The following is a 22423-nucleotide window of genomic DNA, read 5'->3' on the forward strand; positions in this document are numbered from 1 at the left end:
GAGTGTGTATGTGTAATGTTACTAGAGTGTATGTGTGATGTTACTAGAGTGTATGTGTGATGTTACTAGTGTGTGTATGTGTAATGTTACTAGAGTGTGTATGTGTAATGTTACTAGAGTGTGTATGTGTAATGTTACTAGAGTGTATGTGTGATGTTACTAGAGTGTATGTGTGATGTTACTAGAGTATGTGTGTTGTTACTAGAGTGTGTATGTGTAATGTTACTAGAGTGTGTATGTGTAATGTTACTAGAGTGTGTATGTGTAATGTTACTAGAGTGTATGTGTAATGTTACTAGAGTGTGTATGTGTAATGTTACTAGAGTGTATGTGTGATGTTACTAGAGTGTATGTGTGATGTTACTAGAGTATGTGTGTTGTTACTAGAGTGTGTATGTGTGATGTTACTAGAGTGTATGTGTGATATTACTAGAGTGTATGTATGTGTAATGTTACTAGAGTGTGTATGTGTAATGTTACTAGAGTGTATGTGTGATGTTACTAGAGTATGTGTGTTGTTACTAGAGTGTGTATGTGTGATGTTACTAGAGTGTATGTGTGATATTACTAGAGTGTATGTATGTGTAATGTTACTAGAGTGTGTGTATGTGTGATATTACTAGAGTGTGTATGTGTGATGTTACTACAGTGTGTATGTGTAATATTGTTATGTTACTAGAGGGTGTGTGTGTGATGTTACTAGAGTATGTCTGCTATTGTGATGTTACTAGTGTGTGTATGTGTGATATTATGATGTTAATAGAGTGTACATATATGTATATGTGTGATATTATGATGTTAATAGAGTGTGTATGTGTGATATTGCGATGTTACTAGAGTGTGTATGTGATATTATGATGTTGATAGAGTGTATATGTGTGATATTATGATGTTGATAGAGTGTGTATGTGCGATGTTGTGATGTTACTAGAGTGTGTATGTGTGATTGATTGATTGATTGTTTATGGCTTATTGCTCGAGAATTTTTTTTACCCATATGAGGATGTCACCATTGCCGGTGAAAGGCTGCAAAATGTAGGCCTACAAGTATGCTCGGCGCTTATGACCTATAAGCAGGGAGGGATCTTTATTGTGCCACACCTGCTGTGACACGGGACCTCGGTTTTTGCGGTCTCATTCGAAAGACTGCCCCATTTAGTCGCCTCTTACGACAAGCAAGGGGGTACTGAGGACCTATTCTAATCCAGATCCCCATGGGATGTGTATGTGTGCTATTGGAATGTTACTAGAGTGTGTGTGTTGTTACTAGAGTGTATGTGTAATGTTATTAGAGTGTATGTGTAATGTTACTAGAGTGTATGTGTAATGTTACTAGAGTGTGTGTGTAATGTTACTAGAGTGTATGTGTAATGTTATTAGAGTGTATGTGTAATGTTACTAGAGTGTGTGTGTTGTTACTAGAGTGTATGTGTAATGTTACTAGAGTGTATGTGTATGATATTACTAGAGTGGTGTATGATATTGTGATGTTACTAGAGTGTATGTGTAATGTTACTAGAGTGTATGTGTAATGTTATTAGAGTGTATGTGTAATGTTACTAGAGTGTATGTGTAATGTTACTAGAGTGTATGTGTAATGTTATTAGAGTGTATGTGTAATGTTACTAGAGTGTATGTGTAATGTTACTAGAGTGTGTGTTGTTACTAGAGTGTATGTGTAATGTTACTAGAGTAAGTGTGTTGTTACTAGAGTGTATGTGTAATGTTACTAGAGTGTATGTGTAATGTTACTAGAGTGTATGTGTGATGTAAGTGAGGTGCCTAAGAGGAGTAAGCATTCCCTTTCGACGGTCACACCCGCCGTGAGCCCTATATCTTGATCAGGTAAACGGAGTTATCCGTAGTTAAAATCAGTGTACCAAGAACGGCCTAACAATCGGTTTAAAACATATCAGACAACATTTGACCCAATGATAGGTTGTATTGGCAAACAAATCGTTATAACGACCACAGACATTGCGAAACGAGACTATTAAAGCCCTGCACCATCAACTTCTTTGTCAGTAGCCTGCCTCGATTTAAAAAAAGTGACCATACAGAGAACAAGCTCTTGCGTATCGAATCAGTTGAGAGATATAAAGACCATATACAGGTGATAGTTAAATATTGCTACATAAATATGGGAAGTTGACGATGGGAAAGCTGAAATCATCCCGTTTGTGATAAAGTTGAGTTGTTAGATTTCCGTTGATATCTGCTTTCAATAGAATATCTAAGTATGAAGCAGAAGTGAAGGAATCTGTGTTGTCTTTCATTTCGAGTCACGGGGCTATATCGAATCGACACATAAATAGGAAAATAAAAACAAGAGGCCCAAGGGCAACATCGCTCACCTGAGTTACCTTGGCTCATATCTAAAGATTTTACCTATATATTTGTATGCAGAACTTTGATCCCCCTTGTGACCCCATCCTACCCCCGGAGGCCATGATTTTAACAAACTGAAATCTAAAATATGTCAGAAAGCTTTCATGCAAATATCAGCTTTTCTGGCTCAGTGGTTCTTGAGACGAAGATTTTTAAAGATTTTCCTTATATATCATTTTGTATGTAAAACTTTGATCCCTATTGTGGCCCCATCATACCCCCAGGGGCCATAATTTGAAGAAACTTGAATCTGCATTATGTCAGGAAGCTTTCATGTAAATCTCAGCTTTTCTGGTTCAGTGGTTCTTAAGAAGAATTTTTTTTAAAGATTTATCCTATATATTTGTATGTAAAACTTTGATCCCACATTGTGGCCCCATCCAACCCCCGGGGGCTATGATTTGAACAAACTTGAATCTACATTATGTCAGGAAGCTTTCATGTAAATCTCAGGTTTTCTGGCTCAGTGGTTCTTGAGAAGAATATTTGTAAAGATTTATTCTATATATTAGTATGTAAAATTTTGATCCCCTATTGTGGCCCCATCCAACCCCCGGGGGCCATGATTTGAACAAACATGAATCTGCACTATATCAGGAAGCTTTCATGTAAATTTCAGCTTTTTTGGCTCAGTTGTTCTTGAGAAGATTTTTTTAATGACCCAACTCTATTTTTACCTTTTCTTGATTATCTCCCCTTAAAATATGGCCTGGCCCTTTATTTTAACAATTTAGAATTCCCTGTACCTAAGGATGCTTTGTGCCAACTTTGGTTGAAATTGGCCCAGTGGTTTTTGAGAAGTCAAAAATGTTAAAAGTTTACAGACGGACAGACGGACGGAAAGACAGACAGAAGGACGGACGCCGGACTACAGGTGATCAGAAAAGCTCACTTGAGCTTTCAGCTCAGGTGAGCTAACAAGTCAGCTAACAAAGGAACACAATTCGTAGGCACGGGAATTCCTACAGACTGTTGGAAGACCTGATCACCAAAGACAACGAAGACATTGTCAATGAGGAACTCTAACATATTTTTACTTCATCTGCAGAGTACTTGTGCGTGGAATCGTACTGGTATTTAAGAAAGTAATTTTTTAGATGACTTATCACCAACATTTCCGTTTTCCATTTTTGATATGATACAACAATTATTGACATTTTCTCGATCATTGCGATTCTTGAGCTACCCCGAAGTACAATATTAACCTAGCCCTCCGAACTCGGTAATATTGTGCAGGTCAGATAGCAATAGCATCGTAATAACCTTTATGAGGAATCTTGATTCCCTTCCCACCTCAGCAGGAAATGGAACGGCGAAGACAATGGGTCTATGGAACGTGCACATTTGAAGGCATATGTATTGGGTATGTCATAGGAACACATTGCTGTTAATTTAGGAGTGAGATTAATATCATACATTATGATCTATTGACATTCTATAAAAACACAAAACAAGATTTTTAATAAAATACAAATACCGACCTTCTCGAAATTAAAAGCATCGAAATATGCATGTAAAAATATTTTATTAACACATATAACAGGAGTTGAGTCATGCAGTGGACTTAAATTAGAGAGAGCTATGATATGATGTAATGTTTAAGTATATATACGTATAGAACTGACCAAATACACGTGATATAAATGTATGTTAAAATCCTTAAGAATAACAGTTTGCCTAAATATTGACAATTCATATGAGAAATCCTGAGATCGTGATGACTGGGCATTACTATCACTTTGATAACCGTTACCTTGATAATGATTGACCCGGCACTCTATCTCCTGGGGTCATGACCTCCTTCTGGTTTCGCATATGCTGATGCATAAATCACAATAACCATGAAGTATCTTATTTAAAATGTCACTATCATATGAGGAACCCTGAGAAAGTTGTTACAGGAGCATCGCCTGATGTATAATAACCTTTACCGGTATAACGTTTAACCCACACTCTGTCTCCCTTTTGGAGTCTTAACACTAGCTGCCAGGTTGGGTCCTGACGAGTAAGAAGCAGTATAAGCCATAATTGTGACTTTCGGGGTCCCATTAAGTACTAGATATGTATAAATATATTGGGTCCCATAAGATTGCACGTTGACAAAGAAGACGAAGTGTCCGTCGACAGGGGCTATGAAGACTCCGGTGTTTGGGTCGTATCCTCCTCCTATATTGTACACGACACGTGGAAACACTAACGTACCGCTGCTCCAGGAGGTGTCAGTAGACGACACTCCGACAGTGAAGGCCACCTTTCTGGTTATATCTACAATTTATTAACATTTGTTTTCATTGTTATCGTCTCAAATGAATACACCGTTCTTGCAAATGTAAAAATATAATGAACACATCTTTATATTTTGTTTAAGATTTTAGGGGGTTTATAAGTTGTATTTTATTTCACCTAATATATCACAGGACAGACACGTAGCATCCTTTTTCAAAGGTGGGGTGGGTGGGTTAGAAGTTGACTTCACAATCTTCTAAAAATGCCTTGATAAACAATTAACTAAAGAAAAGAATTAAAGTAATTCCACCCTCCTGTGATGTCATCAGGTTTTGCAAAATCAATGATTTATTTAGATTTTTGCATAATAGGAACATAAATTTTGTTGGACTCTTTTATGATAGGTATTGTAAAAAATCTTGTTAGAATAAACTATTTCAAAAGTCTTAAGTTATAGATGAATAACCAATAATACATTTTAAAATATTGAATCCAAGGGCAATAGCTCTGTTTTTAATGATTTCTTTATCAAGTCTATTATGCGATAGATTTCTTTTATTTTTTTCTGACATTTTGTATATTTTTGTGTAGATACAGTTTCATGAAATTGTTATGAATGCTATTATATCATCATAACCAGTTGGTATGAAATTTTGATAACGCTGTTTAAGGAAAATTGCAATTTTCTGACGGTGATATATGATTCTGTTTATGTACGTCTCGCATCTTAAAAAGTGTGATGACCTATGTATTTTATTTGATAATATGTTAGTTTGAACTCTAATGAATGAAAATAAATACACTTTTCAAACTTGTATCAGATAAAACCGCGAGTGTGGAGTTACCTTAAAGCAAAAAGGAATTTTAAAAAAACCTGTTTTTTATTCAAACTTCAACATCCAAAATCGTTGGGGGAGGGCAATCGAACATAACCTGAAAATGTTCTTTTTGGCCAAACTTCAAAACCCTACAAGGGGAGTGGGCAGCATTCGTCCTTTAGTACATTGGTTCAATTCGTTACTTTTTATCCTATATTCTTAACATTCCATACTACATGTAATATTCAAAAAACGCGAGGGAGGGGGGTGGGGGGGTGGGGGGGCTCGGGCAATATCTATGTTTTATTAATTGGAAAAGTATCGAACATTGCATGTAAAATAAGGACATATGAACTGTTAAAACAAGTGGGGGAAGGCCCCTGCCTGATTTTACGTGTCTGCGGTCTAAGTTTGGAAGCATTAATAGTATTCACGCAATCTCCCTATTCACGGGATATTGAAGTACAAGTTTTTAGAAACAACGAATCAGTTGTAAATTACTGATTATTATATCTGGTTTTTAATTCCCCAAATCAATACTCGCTTTTAGTTCTAGTTTTGCACTATAAAATTGTCGTTTCTTGTTCAAACACAGTCCTATATGAAAATCGCATACGTGTGTAACTCGGAAATCTAAAACGACTTTCAGGTTTTTTTTGTATTATAAGAATGAGGCTGAAAGCTGAATTTCTGAACTTGCAGTGGTTGTAAGCTACCATCGAGAGAGTATGAACAAAATACGACAACACCGAATGCCTGCTTTTGCACTCTATCACATCCTCACCTCTAATGAACATTATCATTAAATCGGGGGAGTTAACTCGCATTTGTTTACGGTACAAAAACGATCAATTTTCCCCACAAATATTACCGCGACGGGGACAGGTAACTGATAGTCATCCCGCGATGAGAACGCGGTTTATCTGAGTTACCTCTAGATTACCGCGTTAGATTTTTCCCGCTGCTGGAACGCGGGAAACAAGATATCTTCTTTAAGAAATAAAACATGATTCTTCTTCAAGATATAAAATATGATTCTTCTTCAAAATATAAAATATGATTCTTCTTCAAGAAATATAATTCTTCTCTAAGAAATATGATTCTTCTTTAAGAAACCTAATTTCTCTTTAAGAAATATAATTTTTCTTTTAGAAATATAATTCTTCTTTAAGAAATTAAAGAAATATAACACTTGTTTAAGAAATATGATTCTTCTTTAAGAAATAAAATATTATTCTTTTTCAAGAAACATAATTCTCTTGAAAATATGATTCTTCTTTAAGAAATATAATTCTTCTCTAATCTTCTCTAAGAAATATGATTCTTTTTTAAGAAATATGATTCTTCTTTAAGAAATATAATTCTTCTTTAACCCTTTCTCTACCAGCACATTTTAGAGGTTTTTAGAGACTAAATGACAGTATTTTAAAATCGATTTAAATCTGCATGGATCACGATTTGGGGTAGGCATATGACATGTAATTTTGTTAGGAATTGGACAGGGAACAATTTCTTATAAAATTTGTCAATGTATCCCATGACCTCATATAGGTCTACGGGGTCAAAGGTCATATAAGTGCACATTTTTGCAATCTTTTTTCTCTGAAATATATATATTACGACCCCTCTCACTAGATTAGAGTCAAAAATAGGAAATTCTAAATATATGAGCTAATGTGCCTTTTAATATACTACAAAAAGAACAAAATCAAACTAATCAATTTTATTGACAAACAAATATTTTTGGTTGCTAAGTAACAACACTCATAGTACAATTTTGACCATAATTTGCCTTTCTGCATCCATTCGACACAATTTAAACGTAATTACAATCCATGATGATTAGTAAATGTCACTTTATTTTAAAAATATAATCTTTAAATAGATCTTAATCATTTTAAAAGGTTTTTAAAAAAAAATGTAATGAAGAGAATTAAGGTCAAAGGTCATCAAATGGAAACTTCGTACTTTATATACTTGTCCATCATTTTCTAATAATATGACGTTTTGCCATTATGTTCCATTAAATAGAATAAGTATTGCAACATTAAAACAAAGATCTTTCAATTATTGTTAATCTAAAATAATCTATTTTTTATTCAGTTATATTTGGTTGCTAAGCAACAACACCTTATCAAATGTTATCAAAAAGTACTAACCATTTTTCCTCTCCAAGTTCAACATAAGCGAATGTTCAAGTACTTACTTTCAATCACTAGATTTAAATGTACTTGCATCATATTTAACAAAAATGTTCTTATATTCAACCTCTTGAAACCTATTTCTAGACATAATTCTTGATAACGAGTTGTTCCGACAGGGGCATGCCTTGACCAATATCTGTCTATCGACTGGAACTTCACAGCAGGCGTGTATAAGATAATGCACAAAAATCTGGAAAAAAAGTATTTCTTAATACTTAGTCCTAAATACTAATGTATTGTCAAAGCTTTTGAATACTCAAATTGGCTCTGTAAATGTTTTCGATAATCAAGGCCCTCTGAAAAGTATGCATTTAATTACTTATGAAATTTTATCTGAGGTAATTGTAGTACACATTTAATAAATGAGTTACATTCACAGCCAGATTAATTTTGGTAAAGGTAATCTTTTTACTATGCATCTTATTATTCTTTTGAAACTGGAAATCACTGCCACAATATCGGTTTTTAAAACTAGTAATACCTGTACAGTTCCTCTTCAGTGAGAGGGTGCAAACTTCCTTGGGAAGTATATGGCAACCCTTCCACCTAGATGTGACCATCTCAGCATAATGGTTGGTGGCAACACAGATGGAGAAAACCAAATCTTCTGTCAAAGACAGCTTCATAAAATTTGCAGTTCTCCGAATAATAGGGTCCCATATCTGAAAGAAAATTGCAAATAAAATCAGTATTGGCCACCATACCTTAAAACGTGTCATACCTTATAATTAGAAACTAATTAGAAATTGTTTTGTCTCATTTTGTATGTATACGATCCCTAGTTATGCAGCAAAAAAAAAAAAAAAAAACACACAAAAACCCCCCAGTAAAATGGTACACACATATCAGTGTACCATAATGCCATGATTCCAGTTGTGAATGTATTATCTGGATTTATTTGAATGTTAATCAAATTTACACTGATTTAACCCTATATTCAACCTCAAAGAGTCATACCAACTGAAAGCCAGGTTGTCACCCCGAATGAAATGCCACAGTTCTGGGATCAGGTGTTCCTGTGTCCTCCATATCAGCATCCTTCCAATGCATGTCTGGATTTGTCAGTAGACTGTCGCTAGCGGATGATACCTGGGAACTTCCCACTAAATATTGGGATGTCAATACCCTTTTTAAAGAAGAAAAGAAACCACAATTAAGAATTGTTGGTTTATGTTTAAAAAGCAAAATCTAAGTTTCACGGTAGCATGGAACAGTTTCGCACTTAAATTTATTTACTCAAATTTATTTAAAGATATGGTAAGGGATTGCATACATGTGTTAGAAATGAATCGAATATTTTATTATACATTGCGAGAGTAGCAGAGTGGGTAATGAAAAAAAAATGTATCATGTAGGTATCTGCATTATGCCTAGCATATATTATACACGAGGGCAAATACTGAAGAAATTCAGGTTAAAACCTACAGGGTCCAGCGAAAATACTGAAACTCTGAGGGAAAGTGAATGACCCCAGATATAAAAGTTGAATTGAATTGCTTCTTAATGGTACCCAGTGTCTAAATCCCCTTGTATGGTACTCTGATGGGCTGTGGATTTAGTCGAAATTAGAGAAAATCTAGGCAAGAAGGGGATTGATTGATTGATGTTTTCTGCCAAACTCAGCAATTTTTCAGTTATCTGGTGGCACCCAGTTTTTTTTTATTGGTGGAAGAGAGAACCCAGATACCTGGGGAGAGACCACCGATCTTTCGAAAGGAAATTGGGAAAACTTTCTCACTTACCGGTGCGAATGGGATTCGAACTCGCGCCGACAGAGATGAGAGGCCGTGTGATTTTGAGCGCAATGCTCTAACCACTCGGTCACGGAGGAGACCGCCAAGAACACAGGGGCTCGGTTGTCAGTTATTGAAGTTTTGTATTATTTGTTCCCGAATAATAAATTGAAGTTTTGCATGATTTGTGTCCGAATAATAAATTATATAAATAAAATCCACCACCAAAATCCGCTTTTTTTAGAGGTTTTCAAAAAGGTGTATCATGTGTACATTAAAGTACTTGGCACACTGATTTGACTGCGAATAACTCCGTTTACCTGATCATGATATGGGGCTCACGGCGGGTGTGACCGGTCAACAGGAGATGCTTACTCCTCCTAGGCATCTGATCCCACCTCTGGTGTGTCCAGGGGTCCATGTTTGCCCAACTATCTATTTTGTATTGCTTGTAGGAGTTATGAGATTGATCACTGTTCGTTATCTTCACCTTGCATTTATATAATTTATTATTCGGACACAAATCATGCAAAACTTCAATTTATTATTCGGGAACAAATAATACAAAACTTCAATATCTGACAACCGAGCCCCTGTGGGCAAGAAGGGAACACATGCTCATCAGCTCATAGCATACAAGTACCAGCATGTATGGATCACATTTAATTTATGGTCATAAGCTACTAAGTGTATATAAAATACATGCATTTGGATAAAAGAGAAATCACTATTATTTTTCATTAGCCTGTCATAATCAGACTTTGATTGATGTTAACCCACCCCCATTTTGGCCCAAACACACATTTTATTTTTATTTCTGTTACAGAATAAAGAAAATAATTCAAATTATGATAATAAATTCTATCATAAGTGTGTTTTCCTAACAGATTGTGTTTTCTTTTCATAGAAAGATAATTTCTTTTATAAACATGGAAAAAACTTGGAAAATAGCCTTCTCACCAGCGGTCGTGAATGCCCAGTCTTATTAAAACCACCCCATCCCATTATACACTAAATACACCCCCTTCTTACACTCGCGCGTCACGTAAGGAGATAATTCTGGGGAAAAGGGGGGGGGGGGGTAATCAAACTGCCGGACCCGGACAGGGTGTTATTCACTTGTTTTAGATATCATAAAATATAAATATTTGCTTTCATGAAACGACAAACCATGGCATCAAATTGCGGTTAATTAATCGTGAATTTTTCATAACATGACAAAACCACATTTTTGTTTTCTTTTTAGTCGGCCTATGTGGCTACATCAACTTACATGTACGTATTTATACTGTATGCATGCTCGTTTGGGTCACATGCTAATTAGTGTTAGAATCGGGACCGTGAACTGGATCACATTTTAATTAATGTTAGAATCAGGCCCGTGAACTGGATCATATCCTAATTAGTGTTAGAAGCAGGCCCGTGAACTCAATCACATGCTAATTAGTGTTAGAATTGGGACCGTGAACTGGATCACATTTTAATTAATGTTAGAATCAGGCCCGTGAACTGGATCATATCCTAATTAGTGTTAGAAGCAGGCCCGTGAACTCAATCACATGCTAGTTAGTATTAGAATCAGGCCCGTGAACTCAATCACATGCTAATTAGTGTTAGAATCAGGCCCGTGAACTCAATCACATGCTAATTAGTGTTAGACTCAGGCCCGTGAACTGGATCACATTTTAATTAGTGTTAGAATCAGGACCGTGAACTGGATCATATCCTAATTAGTGTTAGAGTCAGGCCCGTGAACTCAATCACATGCTAGTTAGTGTTAGAATCAGGCCCGTGAACTGGATCACATTTTAATTAGTGTTAGAATTAAGCCCGTGAACTGGATCATATCCTGATTAGTTTTAGAATCAGGCCCGTGAACTCAATCACATTTTACTTAGTGTTACAATTAGGCCCGTGAACTCAATCACATTTAATTAGTGTTAGAATGAGGCCCGTGAAGTCAACCACATGCTAGTTAGTGTTAGAATCAGGCCCGTGAGCTCAATCACATTTTGATTAGTGTTAGAATCAGGACCGTGAACTGGATCATATTCTAATTAGTGTTAGAAGCAGGCCCGTGAACTCAATCACATGCTAATTAGTGTTAGAATCGGGACCGTGAACTGGATCACATTTTAATTAATGTTAGAATCAGGCCCGTGAACTGGATCATATCCTAATTAGTGTTAGAAGCAGGCCCGTGAACTCAATCACATGCTAATTAGTGTTAGAATCGGGACCGTGAACTGGATCACATTTTAATTAATGTTAGAATCAGGCCCGTGAACTGGATCATATCCTAATTAGTGTTAGAAGCAGGCCCGTGAACTCAATCACATGCTAGTTAGTATTAGAATCAGGCCCGTGAACTCAATCACATGCTAATTAGTGTTAGAATCAGGCCCGTGAACTCAATCACATGCTAATTAGTGTTAAACTCAGGCCCGTGAACTGGATCACATTTTAATTAGTGTTAGAATCAGGCCCGTAAACTGCATCATATCCTGATTAGTGTTAGAATCAGGCCCGTGAACTCAATCACATCCTAATTAATGTTAGAATCAGGCCCGTGAACTGGATCATATCCTAATTAGTGTTAGAGTCAGGCCCGTGAAATCAATCACATCCTATTTAGTGTTAGAGACAGGCCCGTGAACTGGATCACATCCTAATTAGAAGCCCATGAACTCAATCACATCCTAATTAGAACCCAGTGAACTCAATCAAATCTTTATTAGTGTTGATTCTGTACCTCCACTTACAAAAGATTTTTAATATGCATCTCGGGTACGAGTTAATACTAGACCTTTAGTAAAAACGAAAGTAAATTGTATGACGTATGCAATTTGTGTGTGTTTGAGTTCACGGAACTTCCGATTGTATCAGTTCACGGGCTTATAGACCCTGCCGTTCACGGGCTTATAGCCTTTCCCGAAGCGGATGTTGTTTTCGTTGAAACGGAAACACGTGTGTTCTCCGTGCACACTTTCAGAAAAGCCCGCGAGGCCCGCGATCCGGATCACGGAAAAATAAAAGTATACAGGCTATATATAGGCGAACTTCTTTTTTGTTTTCTTTCTTTGGCAGAGAAAAAAAATTATTACTATTCCGAACAAATATAACGTTTATATCTGAATTTGAAGTACTTTATTTATCTTTTTTTAAAATTCAATCTGCCGAAGTAATATTCTCAATAGGTGTTTTATGAAGTTACATGTAGGTTGTGTAACTGTTGTAAAACAATATTGGTTTTATGCTTTAAAAAAAAAAGCAGAGATACCTGGCTGATTATTTCATGCATGTATGTATGTTGTTTTAGTGTATCAACAGGTACTGAATTTACTAAAAGAGGACAATACAAATAGTTTTCACCACTTTATTGTGCGACGCGCGTCGATTGCTTTTAGCGACGTCGATTTGTTGCTAATTTTTAAGACAACCGCGCAGCATGTCCCAATTTCATTTTATCGTAATATAAAAACTACCGAGAATTATAATATGAATAAGGGTCCATCAAAAAGAACATTTCTTCTACTTTTACAAGATGTATTTACTTTTCCCTATTTCCATATATAAATATAGATAAAACGCCGATCTGTTTAAACATTGCGAAATAAAATCGTAAAACAACGTATATGTGCAAAAAATTGCTATATTCTTATAACTTTGCCAGCCATTAAAAATAATTTTTATATGTACTGAAAGCAGGGAATATATGCTTCTCAAATATATAAAAAATATTGCAGTCATAGGGAAAATAAAAAAAATCATAGCGAGGGGGGAAATGGCCTTCCGACAAAGCGTTGCGTCATATTTAGACGAAGTCATCCTTCATTTTAAATGCTTTTTTTAATTTAATGGCTTTATTTATTCAATTGATTTTTGCATAGTTAAAAAATATAGAAAATTTCCAAAAATATGATATATAAAACATATATATTACGTCCGTAGTTTCAAAGATTTATAGACACTCCTTTTGCGTAGCCCTGTTTTTACGCGCTATCGGTCATATTGACCGATACGGTAGAGAAAGGGTTAAGAAATATGAATCCTCTTCAAGAAAACATACATCCCTGACACGTGATGTCAATGTATAAAATCTCAAATAAATTAAACCCCTTGACACCACAATTTAATACCAGGGGATCGTGTCAAAACCTCCGGGTTAAATGTATATATAGTCTATTATTGTACTTATTTATTATCAAGATTGTGATATATATATATAATTTATATGAATTACTTGTGCATGCGTGAATATTGTTTTTGAATGCTTGTTTAATATGTTCTCTATGTTGTGTTAACAGTGAATGAGAAAAAATAAAAGGTGTTGCACCGAAGCGGGGATTTTACCTAATCGGAGCTCCGTGCCAGCACTCGTGACGTAGAACTGACCATCATTCATATTTATACCCATTGCGCATTTGCCATTTAAATACCTGAAGGATTCCCCAGTACTAGGGAGAAGCCTAATATATTTTATTTGTCAATACATTATACATGCAGTCTAAAGATAATTTTTGAAATCGTTAAAATAAATTGTATTTATTTTTTCTGAGTATCAGATACAATGTTTACGGTTACATGTTACGAGTGTATCAAATATTTAATATTCTATACTACATGTACTACAGTCCAAAAAGCTCTTATACTCGTATGTATTATTTTCTACAACCAACAATTGGCAACTGTACATGACTTTGACCACAACACAAAATATGGGAAGTTTAATACGCATTAATAAAATTCAACATTATTCAAAGTACATGTACCTGTAAAAATTGATTCAAAATAGCAATTTGCTACTGGAATACATACAGTGTATAAACTCAAACTATTTAACGGTTATTTACCCTGTTTGGACTTAAAGTTTTTCTTCCAAAGCTTTGCAAAGTTCACAACGCTTTTTCGTAAAAGGCACCATGCCTTTCAGTGCTCTCACTGGACCAGAATTCCCTTTCGCCACTTTTTCGGGGAGTGACGCGGCACAAATAATCACATGCTTTACAATTATTTCCATCATATTATATATTATTTTATTCATTACACTTATTTTAACATTTTGAATCAGTTACATTGCTTAACCATATCCAGCTATCATACCTAAACATTTCTTTCTGAAATAATAAGAAGTTGATTTGTTTGATAAATTCTATTATGGAAATCAAAATTCAGATAATAAATTATATAAATATAAACTTCATGATGCTACACCCCTCCGTGAAAACATTGTGTACATTGGCCGAAATGCAAACCATCAAGCCCAATTTAGAGTCGTATCTCAACCATTCCCTATTAAATTTCCGTTTCTGTATGGAAGATTTTGCAATTTGGACACAATCGGATGTTTGAGCAGGTGGGGTTGACTGTAAAGCCAAACATAGATATTTTTTTTTAATTTTAGACTGACTAGGGTCAGAAGCTACAAGTTTAGTGTCAAAATAGAATGGGATGCATAGTCTTATGAGATTAGCATTTTTATACTGTTGCGCACCGAACTTCAAAGAAAATTATTTATTAAAATTGCTATGTCCATATCAATGGTGACCGACCGCATTGTTTATGAAATATTCGAACTAAAATGAAACATATCAAAATCAAAATCTTGTAATCAACGAGCTTGGCCGCAAAAACAAACAATTGATGTATTCATATATATATTATACACAATAATACGGCCAATTTAATTACCGGTCGGTTCTCTGGTTAAGAATTGACCTTAATGTGGAGATGATAACACGATAATGTCCGTACAGGTGAAGTTGAAAACAATATTAGTGAAGTCGTGTCGAATTTTTAAAATTTATTAAAAAAAAAATGCCCTCATGAAACAAAATTTCAAAGCAACAGTTTATTAGAGGAAAACTCGAAGAACGTGTTATTGCTAAATTTATTTTGTTTCACGGAGGCAGTTTTTCTGAAATTCGGGGATACCCCTCCATTTTAACCCTAAAAATCATATAAATCGCTTATTACTTGATTTAAACTCGAAATATTTTGGCTGATTTTGTCAATACACGTCTTTTAAACTTATTTTCAAAAATTATTGAATCTGGTTTTATCATATATTTGAATAACTTAATTTTTTTTTCGATCTTTCATGCAACACCTTTAGAGAAATTAACAAGATACTTGCAACACCTTCTTTGAAATTTGAAACTTGAGTAGAAATGAAAATTATACTAATATGATATTCACGTGGTATATGTACACGTATTTACTAGAATGTTTAAAACAGTAATGTTGGGAAATTGTAGTAACAAAACGACCTCTCCAACAGACTTAAGAGCTTGTCTACGAGAAAACCATGCAAAATGTGATGGAAGCAAGGTTGTCGGATCAACAACATATTTTGAGTGTAATAAAGTACATCAATATCAAATACTTTGGCTAATTTTTCCGGGGGTGTAGTCATTGGATAGGGATTTGCAGCCATGTTACTAAAAATGGCACTTTTGTTCTGACAAAAGGGTAAAATTATGTATATTTTACCCTTTCTATTTAAAAATTCTAACAGATTATTGAAAATGGATTTTTAAAAATTGACACAGTTTATAAAACAACTGGATATGCATATTCATATTGATTAGTGGGAATCTAAAATTTCACTTCCGTTTAAGTGCACAAAGGTCACAAATTTGGCACGATTCCAGATTTTGATAAATTGCAGAAAATGATAACTTTTGAATCAACTAGTAGTCAAAAAGTAACGCTTTGATTTATTCAAAATTACTTTCATCTTATAGAAAAGAAGTATATTTACAATATATCAAAAATCTGTCTTTGGACTCTCGATTATAGTAAATATATTAACACTTCAAGTTGGGCATTTTTTCCTGCTTGTAGAGCTTTTATTCTGGTAGTCACCTAAACCTGTTTGCCATGCATGGTCTTTGTTATCTTATTAAGTCTTATATAATTTTATGATTTCACATCAGATGACCAGAAGTATGTATCAATCATTTCTTGTTGCTATGGGTACTGGTTGCCATGGTGACAAATTGCAAAATTTGAAAAAATAACGTTTCTAAAAAAAATAATATGCATCGTATGAATAGTTTTAATTTAACAAAATTGATATTTGTGTACTTTTAAAATGCAATTTTTAAAAACAAATTTCATGCCAATTTATATGCTATATATAATAAATTCTTTATTTAGACAGGATAGAACGATTAGTACAGATGACTAGTTTACATTGTGGTCCTACAGAGACTTAAATATACCACAAGCAACTGGATCATATTTCTTCATAGATTTGCTTTTCCCATGGATACAATAAGGATCAATCTATTTTTTTTTAAAAAATCTGACTGGTTATTGAAAACATTCTGAAATAATCAAACTTAATCGCAAATACTAAGCCAGACAGCAATGTAACTTTTGAAAAGTTGTATGAGAGTCACAATATTGATATTCTAAAACAAATAAAATTGTTGCCATAGTAACATTTAGACCAATTTAAAGACTGACGTGCTTCAAGTTCAAAGGTGAAACTTGTGTGAAGACAGAACTTGATAAATATCCACAGTATAATACCCCAAAATCTTTATCTTTTCCTCGGGACAGTTAACATGTCATATGAAGTTGTCAGGTACAATATATTAGATAAAAAGTACTTTGTGGTTAGGAGTTTTTAGATCTCATCAAACTTTAACAAATGAAGTACCCAGAAAAAAATTGAGCACCAATTACCCCTTAAACAATTAAATAACATGCTTAATATGTACATATAAACAAGAGTTGTCAGATGACTGTACCTAACCGTTTGTTCAAAAGGTTAAAAGTTTTTGAAAAATAGGTCAAAGTCCAAGGTCGACGTTGACAGTTCTGGTAAGAAAAGAAATGACATATATGTTTGAAACATCAGAGATCTATCACTCTTGGTTCAAAAGATATAACCAAGATAAAGTTTTTGAACAGTACGTCAAAGTTCAAGGCAAAGGTCGTTAGGTCAAACCAAAACAAAGGTCTCTTCATGATGCATCTATATATGTAAAATATCAAAGCCTTATCCCTATTGGTTCAAAAGACATAGCCCAGGTTGAAGTTTTTTAAAAAATAGGTCAAGGTCACAAGGTCGAAAGTCTTGGTACCACATCAAAGATCTCTTCATGGGGAATAAATAAGGGATATATCAAAACCCTACCCCCTTGGTTTAGAAGATATAACCCAGGATAAAATGTTTCCTTAAAGTGGCGCCGACGCAAACACTCGGGTCATTACAATTCGTGCAGCTCTCCGGATAGTCGTTCCGGTGAGTTAAAAGGAATGTGCATGTTCTTTTCTTGTCTTTCTTTTGTTTTTTATTCTTACATGTAGCGTATTATTCTACATTCTAAATCCATGCGAAAGGGTTCGAAGCAGCCATATTCAATACCGGAAATTGATGATTATAAACATTATGTTGAGAGGAGAGGGGTGGTAATGGTAAAATGCTCTTAGATAGTGAATGATCTTGTTAAAATCATAAAATAATCAATAATGTTGAATATATCTAAATACAGAAATATTCTTTGCATTCGCACTCCACTCCCAACACCATTACACGTACAAATGAAATATAGCTTAAATACCAACTGACAGTAATCACATAAATTGCACCGAAGATGGAAGTCAGATAATAATAACGTCCGAAATCGCACAAAAGTAAAGAAGTTCGCTTGTAATACAATTTGTAATGAAATGTATTGTTTATACCTGACCCGACTGGTATAGTCTGTCCTGTCTAAACATGTACAGTGTAGGTGTGTACAGTGTAGGTGGAGAGGCCCCGTAATTGGCACTCATCACCAGGGCGGAGGGTGTGCGCGGGTGGCAAATTTTTATAGAACCCCCCAACCTCCCTAAAAATTACTTTTAACACAACCCGAAGCTCAAAATCCTTGATAATGATAATAATGGAGGGGGTGGGGTGGGGTGGGGTGGGATGGGATGTTCCAAGGATTTAATTCATCAGTTCAAGCTTCCATTTCAATTGTTTATTGATTGCCATAAAAAAGTAGAGGGGGGGGGGGGGGGGCTGATTTATCTTCGGTTTCCCTGTCAGTTAAATGATTTTTCCAAATTTTTTCCCGATCAATTTCTCATGATGAACAAAGTATAGTGACGATCCAAACTCTACCTACATCAATGACTTTAAGAAACTACATTAGCATATACATATACGTAATACCATCAGTTTACAATATCTATATATTTGTTGTTGGTAAAATAGAGAAAGGTGTAAATTTTAGCATGTTGAATCGTAACCTATGATTAAGCATCAAGTATGTCATATTGTTACATTGAGCACTGAAAAAGAAAGATACCGAACAAACTGTTACATTATACATTCTTTGAGTTCACTTTATGCATTTTTATTTCACACTTTTCTTATTTTGTCCAGTCCTCATTACTTACTGCATATATGTAAACTAATAACAAATTTTTGTCATCAATCATGATGGTAAATACATTTTGCAAATTCGGGGAGGGGGGGGGGGGCTGCACTAGATCCTCACATGCTCCATCTGGACTGACTATAGATGCATATTTTCTTTGATTTCCTCCATATAACATCTAAGCATTCTCGATTAATGCATGAATTATCAAGGAAAGAATGCTTTCAATTCTTCAATGACAAAATGCCTGACCACTGGTACTAGTTTGCAGTATAACAGGACGAAGTACCGGATACTTTTTAAAACCTGCCAATATTTAGAAATTTCTGGATTACATTATAGATACTGTTATGTCTTTCACTGATATCACATAAACATGATGTACAAATTCTCAAATCCCATTTCAAGTTGGAATCATAACATTCCATAATATTGCTATCATTTTGTACCTTCTACGTATGAAGAGTGCATCAAAGGATGGGTAATTCCAGCAACAGGTCTATTTCATTTAAAGACCCCCTTTTTCATATAAAATAGTAGATTACTGGGATTTATTTATTAGAAAATGATAAATCTATAAATAAAATTAAATTTCCAAACAATGTATGCATCTAATATCACAAATTTTAAATCTTTAATCTTTTAAAAGATAATTTTAAATGCTTAAAAATATTCATTTTTGTCAGTTTTTAAATTCTAATTGCAAATGAACGGCCAAAAGTCCAAAGTACAATTTTTTTTATATTTTACAGACAAGGATTTGATATCAAAGTATTATACACTTTTAAAGAAATTTAAGCGTTACTTTTGCAGCAACACCTATTTCAAAATTGCATGACCATATAACACAAAATGAAAAAAGTTTGGCACAATGCCAAATTACAGGCTCCATGTAATCTCTATATGGACACTTATGATGTCAAACATGATTTCTCCACAAGTGGTTTACATGGAAATATCATAAAAAAATCCATTCTTTTCACAAGCCTTCAGAATTGATTTGCATTTTTGAAAAAATAAAACCCTAATATTTCAGGATTTTTCTTGTGTTCAAAGACTACTCCACGTGTAAATACAGAATGCGCTGTTACTAAAAATAGAAACGACCTATCAATAAATTGACCTCAAATTATAATTATTCCAACCATATACTCCAATGATATAAATGATTAGAAATGATATTGATGACCACCATTTCCTTCATTTTTATATATTTGCATGGTTTTCTCGTAGACAAACTCTTAATACATTAACACTGAGTTCTTGCAACACATTCTCATGAACTCATATAGTCGGTGAGGAGGGATCAAAACTACACTGAGGTCAACAAATGTAAACCCATGTTGAAGTGAGCTAAATGTTTACTAGTTCCCCGACCCCCTCCGTATATGTTTCAGTATTTTGTATATACAATTGTATATTCTTATTGCGTCATTTAAACAATAATGACAAGTTTCTATCCATTTGGTGTTGGACTTTTTAACTTGTGTTAGTGCATAGTGCTATTATCAAAGAGGGATGGACTTGTGTTAAGTATTACAATGGAAATATAACATGGGCCGGTTTTCAGGACGAATATCCAATCCAGGGTCACATGAAAGGTGAAGATAACGAACAGTGATCAATCTCATAACTCCAATAAGCAATATAATGTAGATAGTTGAGCAAACACGGATCCCTGGACACACCAGAGGTGGGATCAGGTGCCTAGAAGGAGTAAGCATCCCCTGTTGACCGGTCACACCCGCTGTGCGCCCTATATCCTGATCAAGTGAACGGAGTTATCCGTAGTCAAAATCAGTGTGCCAAGAACGGCCTAACAATCGGTATGAAACACGTCAGAGAGCACCTGACCCAATGACAGGCTCCATTGACGATCTAGATCGTTATAACGACCATAGAATTTGCGAAATGCTGACTTCAATCGAAACTGTTGAAACCCCTGTACCATCAACTTGTTTGTCAGTAGCTTGCATCGACTCAAAAACTGACCACACGCAGAACAAGCTCTTGCGCGTCGAACCAGCTGAGAGACACAACACCATGTGCAGGTGATAATGGAAGGTTGCTACATAAATATGGGAAGTTGACGATGGAGTAGCTGAAATTATCCCGTTTGTCATACAGCTGAGTTGTCAGTTTGATGTTAAATAAATGTCTATTTTCAATAAAATATCTAAATATGAAACAGAAGGGGGCGACTCTGTGGTGTCCTCCACCCCGAGCCCACAGGGATATACCGAATCGACACACGAACGAAAGCTACCATCGCCAACAGACAAAACATCGCTGACAAATCCAAACGCTGAACCGAAGGCCACAACAAGATATCATCTCCTCCCATGTGGAAGGCTCTGAGTAAACTCTGCTTCACATGAATACAAAAATAGGCCAGCCAACAAAGGAGCACATCTCGTGCCCATGGGAACTCCAACATCTTAAAGCTTTTAAGGGTTATCGTTAGGTTATTATATCATATTATGTCATGTTATTCATACAGTTACTTATTCTGTAACTGTTGCAACTGCATAGTGATATATATTATGCAAGTTTTCATTTTGTTGTTTTAAATTTATAATCATGACATTCTGCTTAATATAAAAATGAAATTTAAAAAACAAAATCTTTTCGGGGCGGGGCTTTATCTTTCAGGTATATTTTAATATCAATTCTCACAACACAACCATACCATTTTCGTTCATAGACATATTCATTCGGAACACCTCCAGATCCGACACAGTAGAGAAGAGCGTCTTTTGATCAACTTGAGATTCTTTAACTTCTGTCTTCAGATCCACAGTGGTTTTATTGACGTCATCTTTAAGAATGGAGTACAAACATATCATGTCTTCGAAAACGACATCTATTATACAGTGTAGTTAATATTAAAAAAAATGTTTGTATTTCTCTTGCATTGTATATACGATATGATGTATATTAATTAATGTGCATTTAATGCAGAAAGCAACGAAAAGAAAACGACAATTTGACGCTGTACTTAAGGAAGATATGTCAAGATTGCATCATACGAAATGAAATAGCAATATAACATGTGAGAGTTTAGATGAAAGGTAAAGATAACTAACAGTGATCAATCTCATACTCCTATAAGCAATACAAAATAGAGAGTTGGGCAAACACGAACCCCTAAAGATGGAGTGGCTAGAAGGAGTGAGCATCCCCTGTCGACCGGTCACCCAATATCTTGATCTTAAATGGAAATATCCGTAGTCAAAATCAGTGTGCCAAGAACGGTCTTACAATCGGTATGAAACACATTAGACAGCATTTGACCCAATAGCCAGAAATACCCCCATGTTTTCAATGATTTTTCTAACTCTCATACTAAATCTAAACTAATAATTAATATAATTCCTTATATCTATGATTGTGATTGCAGCTTAGTTATCTCGTTATTACCAGATATAATTATACCATGTTATGACCTATTATGTCGTTATAACAAATTAGTTATCTCGCTATTACGATATATCATTATACCATGTTATGACGTATTATGTCGTTATGACAACTTAGTTATCTATATATTTATATAGTGGAATGCACAAAAGTGATGATGACTCAGTAATTTTTTTTCTGATCCCTTACACACACAAGTTCATTTAACAGTTTGTAGCCTGATGGTATAAAATGAGTGAGTTACTGAAAAT

General features: G+C 34.8%; 1 long non-coding RNA gene and 1 pseudogene across 1 annotated transcript; both read right to left on the minus strand.

Moving 5' to 3' along the window:
• Positions 1-3894: 3894 nt before the first annotated feature.
• LOC125675872 (complement C1q tumor necrosis factor-related protein 3-like) lies at positions 3895-21564 on the minus strand (annotated as a pseudogene).
• LOC130052721 (uncharacterized) lies at positions 7141-8455 on the minus strand. The gene is made up of 2 exons (XR_008801105.1): positions 8118-8455; positions 7141-7826 (listed from the first exon to the last, which is right to left on the minus strand). It is a non-coding gene; the product is annotated as an uncharacterized LOC130052721 (long non-coding RNA).
• Positions 21565-22423: the final 859 nt, after the last annotated feature.

The sequence above is a fragment of the Ostrea edulis genome, chromosome 3, assembly GCF_947568905.1.
Source record: "Ostrea edulis chromosome 3, xbOstEdul1.1, whole genome shotgun sequence".
In the NCBI taxonomy this organism is placed as follows: Eukaryota; Metazoa; Mollusca; class Bivalvia; order Ostreida; family Ostreidae; genus Ostrea; species Ostrea edulis.